Source organism: Toxorhynchites rutilus, chromosome 1 (assembly GCF_029784135.1).
Source record: "Toxorhynchites rutilus septentrionalis strain SRP chromosome 1, ASM2978413v1, whole genome shotgun sequence".
Taxonomy (NCBI): domain Eukaryota; kingdom Metazoa; phylum Arthropoda; class Insecta; order Diptera; family Culicidae; genus Toxorhynchites; species Toxorhynchites rutilus.
The window spans coordinates 43,912,801-43,919,001 of record NC_073744.1 but is presented as its reverse complement, the minus strand read 5'-3'; the positions used below and the strand labels follow the sequence as shown (position 1 = coordinate 43,919,001).

The following is a 6,201-nucleotide window of genomic DNA, read 5'->3' as shown; positions in this document are numbered from 1 at the left end:
ACGTGGCATGGCATGTTCTGTGCACATTTTTCGAAGATCATCTCTCCCATCGGAAGGGGAGAGTGGTTTCCTCCACTTACGTGTGTTTATTTTTGCATGAAATTTCCCCCAAGCCAAACCTGTAGGTTCTCTCTCTCACTCGTGTTACTCCCAGTGGCAAGAGACGAGAAAAACCCACAGCCTTCGGTTCATTCGGTTTCGAGCCATCATTGTAGCCAGCACGCAAAATTTCCGTCTCATCTCGCAGGAGTTTTCTAATCAATTGAAGTGTGTGGTTCTGAATAGTCATGAGCTAAGGACCGTTTCATCCGTTCTTTTGTACTAGGGAGGGAGTGTTGAAATGTAACATATTTGTTGACGGGTTGTGAAAACTTTCCGTGGGAATAGTTTGATCTCCGGATCTTCGGATGGATGTGTATGAAAAGGGCAGCATGTTCGCGAGTTGGCAGGGAAAAAACTAACAGGCAAAAGGCAGTGTTCTGGAAAAAAATCAAAGGTGAAAATGAAGCTCACGTAATGCTTCGCGTGGAATAATACACCGTTTTTTGGTATACAAAAATGTGAGAAGAAAGGAAGCTGAACGAATAATCTCTTCTGGAAAAAAGTTAGTATGTGTTCGTGTGAATATTCGTGGAAAAACAGATGCATTTCCGGATCGTCAATTGTTGGAAAATAAACGTGGGCCAGTGAACGGTGTGGTAGTAAGCCATCAAATCCTTCCTTTAATTATTGATAAGGATGGTTTTCCTTGCTGCTGGCTGCCAAAGGGTGGTGTAGTGCAGAAGTTCCTCTCCCATAGTGATGAAACCTTCCAGAGCGAGGCCGAATATCAATGAAGCAAGGAGCGGAGAGTGATCCTTTCGACGAGTGATAAAGAGAAAGAGAGAACTGTTTGAAAAAAAAAAAACGCGAGATGTATCCGTTCGTAGCATTACTTACAATCCTCAATAGCAACGTACGTAAATAAGGTATCAGTGTATATGTGAGAAATCGTGCGAAATCAATGATTGCATGCCTCTTCGGTCGACACTAAATGTGCTTTTACAGCTATGTTACTAATTGGCTTTCAGCAATACTCAGTGACATATACGGTATTACAGTGAGGGATGGGTATTAATACGGTGAAAGCGTTCCGTTTTTGACATTGGATAATATTGCATTTTAATTGCAATCAAGGATGCAGCTACATTTATGTTGTTTCACAATGCATGGGAATTGGATTCTTACAAATAAGTTTCTTTGCTATTAGTTAAATTTGAAATGTGAAAACATTTCATACCGTATCTTAGAGGAATATTCGCGTAATACTTCTCTTCAGAAAAAAAGTCATGAGGTGATACCATACAAACCTGTGAGGACTGCAACAGATGAACATCTAGATAAGTAGTGCCTGGGAAAAAAACGGGTGGGCGTTGGAGGATTTGGTTCGTTTCATCGTCGCCTTCGGTCTTGTAGCGTTTTGCGATGTGACCGATTTTCGCAATCTGTACTTGTTCCTCGTGATTGTTCCATCAGCCGGGAAATGCAGAAATGCAGCAAACAAACAGCAACACCCTCGTTCGTTGGATGCAAGCCAGTCTTTGCCACGGGCTTTGCACTTTCACCTAGTTTTTTGTTGTTGTTGATGCTGTAGAATTCAGCATACAGCTTTCGTCGTATGTTTTTCACCATCGTGAGATGAACCATGCAAGGTCCTATCACGTAGCATCCCACACAGCGAACAGGCCACAGAACCCCTGGTTAGCGTTTCTAATGTAAGGTCGAGTAAGGTAATCAGGATTATTTTTTAGATCGAAATGGAGTCCTTCAGATGTACTTCATGGCTTCTTTTACTGTTCCCCGTGGTATCGTTGGATGGCTATTAATCTGTGGCATGGTTTATTTTTCTGTCACATCACGTTTTGATACTGGAAGGTGTTAATAGTAGTAAAAACACGGATTTAGAAATCAAAACTGGCATTCATTGCAGCATCCATAGAAACAGCGACTATGATGAGTTTCTCGTTAGGAAACATTTTATGCCGTTAAGATAGAAGCTTTCGAACACGCGAATCAGTCACATATGGCGAAAAGCATGAAAATCCGATATAATTTGCACATTCCCAAGAAAAATTCAATTTCAGATTATTCACACAGTCAACTAATTTCATCGAATGTTATTGTTCAGGAATTACATTTTGAATCGCGGTATTCAGATCATCGATATTCTTATTTTATACTGTTAAATTTGCAAACGTTGTTCACTTCATTCTGGACGACGTTTGTGAATAAATTCATAATGAGTTTTCCACTTTGTTACCGATCATTTTTTTATTATCGGTCACGAATATGTTGTCTGTGTCAAATAATATCTGTTTAGTGTGTAAGTTAATTTTTGTTTTGTTCTTACTGGTATAATTGTCATTAAATGTAAATACCCAGATTAAATGTTTGTAAAAGTACTAATCTTACATCGCTCCGACGTGGCTTACCTTCAGTCGAAAATGACATCTGTCATGTTTGACAGATGCCCTTCCGGTAGGAATGAGAGGAATGGGAGGAAATGGGAGAAAATGGGAGGCGGAAAGGAACTGGAATGGAGGAGGAAAAGTTGACTTGGAATGAGACGTGGAATAGACTCGGTCACTTAGTCCGGAGCCAGGAAACGACAAGGAAGTTGAAAAGTTGGAAGAGAAATTTGTTGAGAATGATAAGTTGTGGAAAGATAGTGAGTTAAAAATCCCTCCTCCCAGCAGCAACGACGAACAGCAGCGCGACGACAACTACCACGAAGGACCAAGCGAAAGGGCCCCAACGATCGCGGTTCCATACTAACCCCAAACATCGAAAAAATATAAATCTACATCTACATCATCTATCACCAAAGCCAGTCCATTTTTCATAGAGAACATATTGTGTCCGCTTTCTGCTATTCGCTTAAAACCAGGTCGAAACAGTCTTCCCGAGGGCCAAAGGCGACCCTGAGAGATCTATATACCGGGGTGAGCTAAGCCGGGCAGTACGGCTAAAGCCGTAGTTAACAACTTTCTTCTTTGTCAAATGGCAGAAAAACGGTGGGATTGGATTGGATTGCAAATTATCAACAATTGATTCGAGAAAATCTCAACAAATTACTAGTTTTGTAACGCTACTGGATGATTCGGAGTCAACAGCGGCTTTTTCACTACAAACTAATTTCACTACAGAGTACTTTTAAGAAGTAATTGTAAAAGGAATACTTGTCAACTCAAGAACTTCTCAATTGTACCAACAACACAAATACGATTTCACTTCTACACCATTAAGAAAATAATTTTTCCACCATTTTTATTTCGTGAAAAACGGAGTTCGACATCTCGTGGCTTCAATTCATACGGCACCCAATGTCCTATCTTTAGGATCATTCCCATTGCTTTTGTTATATCGATCGGATATGGTTTGCTGAGCTACTCCAAGTGTATCTGCAAATTCTTGTTGCGTTTGTGACGGATCTTGATCGAGTAAAGCCTCCAATTCTTTATCTTCAAACTTTTTTGGCGCTTCGGAACGTTCTTCGTCTTCCAAGTCAAAATAACCACTTTTAAACCGTGCAAACCACGTCTGGCACGTTCGCTCAGTTGGAGCATAGTCACCATAAACTTCCACCAAAATGCGATGACTTTCCGTAGCTTTTTTCTTCATATTGAAGTAATGAAGTAACACTCCCCTCAAAAACATTCTCGTTGGTACGAAATTCGACATATTCGAAGTGGCAAAAAACTATGTTTTTTACCCTTCAACTTTTTGACATATACTGAAAAAGGCGCGTAATGACAGTAGCTTTCAAACGAATGTCTGTAAATTTGATTCACTGGAATAACAATCTGTTGTAAACCCGAAGAAACTTACCGGTACACCTAATAATATTTAGCTGAATGGAATTTGTTATATTTGGATGAATAGGTTATCGTATTGGTTACTGTATTTGGCTAACAGCTTCTTATATTGTTTTTATGAGCATGATCATTTTTGATTGAAGCGTGTTTTCATCAATTTGTACCGTATTTTGAGTATGAAGAAGTCTCTGTTCCTTTGTCAATATTTTCAATGAATTTTAAACATGAAAGCTTGAATGAATGTTTGAAAATATTGTCATATCCACGCGGTACGTGTGGATAAGGCAATATTTTTCTTTCTTTTTTATATATTGACATTCTATGCGATTAATCAAATCGTCTCGAAGAAGACGGCCTGCAATTCTCGTCGTTTTCTTTTGAAACGTTTGAAAAGGGAAAAACGTTTTACTTTGAGGAAATTTTTCAATTTCCGTTGTGTACTTTGGAAAAACCCGTTACTCTGAAATCAGCAAAAACTATAAACGACTGAACAGAGCGCTATTTGGAGCTTATCTGAACCGTATTCAGAGTAATCTGAAAGACAACCCACAAGAATTCTGGAGATTTGTCGATGTGTAGAGGAAGGAGTCAGTACTACCTACCGTAATGACACGCAACAATGTGGACGCATCAAACAAAAAGAGTATTTGTGAGCTATTTCGAGAACAATTCAGCGGTGTTTTCGTTAATGAAAGAAAGTGTTCCAGCAGTCTCTCTTCATCGCTAAGTTTATTGTTTAATCGCTCACTACGCTGCAGAGTTTTCCAGAAGGCTTGGAAAAAATCTTTCGTTCACCCTGTTTTTAAAAAAGGCACTAAGAAGGACGTCAGCCACTATAGAGGTATCACTTGCCTTTGTATTATCTCCAGATTACTTGAAATAATAGTTTTGGATAGTATCTCCCATGTCTGCAGTAGTTACATCTCCGACCAACAACACGGTTTCATGCCCAAAAGGTCTACTTCCACAAATCTGGTGTTGTACTCATCGTTCATCGCCCGCTCTCTTCAGTCTCGTAACCAAATCGTTGCTGTTTATACAGATTTCTCAATAAAATTAATCATGCCATCGCTGTCGCAAAACATCAACTCTTCTTGAATGGCGTTAACGTTCTCTGTGGAACTTTTGCCGTCTCAACGTGTGCATTAACTAGCGTCATTTATTAATACTTAGCTGAGATTTCTTAAGCCGAATAACACGCCTTGAATGTATTCCGAGGGGCAAGCTCTAGAATACGTGTGACCACAGTGCAAGTCTAAAGAAATTTCTCTGACGAAAAATCCCCCGGCCAGAACGGGAATCGAACCCGAACACCCGGCGTGATAATGTGAGACGCTAACCACTCGACCACGGGTGCACGGGTGCCTTGGGTTCCATAGTTTTCTTTTAAACTGGTTACACTCACATGTTACCGATCGTGTGATGTCAGTGAAAATCGGCGACACCATTTCATCTCCTTTTCGGGCGTACCTCAAGGAAGTCATCTTGGTCCTTACATATTCCTGCTTTATCTCAATGATATAAATTTTTGCGTAAAGTGTAACAAACTTGCATACGCGAACGATTTTAAATTGTTTCACACAGCCAATAGTGACGATTATGCGATATTCCTTCAATGGTGATATTTTCTCTGAAAGGTGCGAGACAAATAGAATGTTACATTTTCGTATAAAATACGCAATATCCCCTTAAACCCTGTTATGACTATCAAGGACCTTGGTATCGTCCTAGATTCTATGAAAACAATAAAAATCGAATACAATCAATAATAACAAGAGAAGAATTCAAATTTTCTGCAGGTATAGTATTTTTTAAAAATGACCAGGTGATTGGTTTTAATTTGATATATCGATCATCTGAATCGGTCTAGTAATTTAAAAATTATGAATTTTTGAAAAAGTAATTTTTGGCAAAAATGTGGAAAAATTGTTTTTTTGGACCACCCTAAAATGGAAATGGTCACCCTAACAAAAAATAGAAAAATACGGGTCTCATAATTTGCGATAAAGAACAAAACTATCACTTTTGACGAAAATCTGAGAATATTTATACAAACAATGCCAAAGAATTGATTCGTAGTTCGTTTTTCAATCAGAACGAATTTATTCACGTTGTTAAATGCCAGATGGCACTTCATCCTCTTCATCGAAAGTTTACCTCACACATACGAAACTAAACTCAATTCCACTAAAGCTAGGCGCATCGTCTGCGAGCTAGAAGCCTTTTTGGATGAGCACAACGAATTATTGAAATTATTCTAATCGCACAATGCTCGGGATGCAAAATAACAATCACGCTATTGTCGTAAATCCTGATAAAAAAACCGGCTGGAGAGCACATGTGCGCC

The 6,201-nt window shown here is 39.2% G+C and overlaps 1 protein-coding gene across 7 annotated transcripts in view; it reads left to right on the top strand.

Annotated features, from left to right (window-relative positions):
* Window positions 1-200: 200 nt before the first annotated feature.
* The window catches only part of LOC129773568 (gamma-aminobutyric acid type B receptor subunit 2), a 54,040-nt gene continuing 48,039 nt past the window's right edge, over window positions 201-6,201 (top strand). For 2 of the 7 annotated variants that reach the window (XM_055777209.1, XM_055777193.1), the window contains exon 1: window positions 207-955. The gene's annotated coding sequence lies outside the window, so the exon portion shown is untranslated. Of the gene's footprint in view, window positions 969-6,201 lie in introns of all 7 variants that reach the window. The other 5 variants (XM_055777215.1, XM_055777224.1, XM_055777183.1 and 2 more) reach the window with 4 other exon arrangements.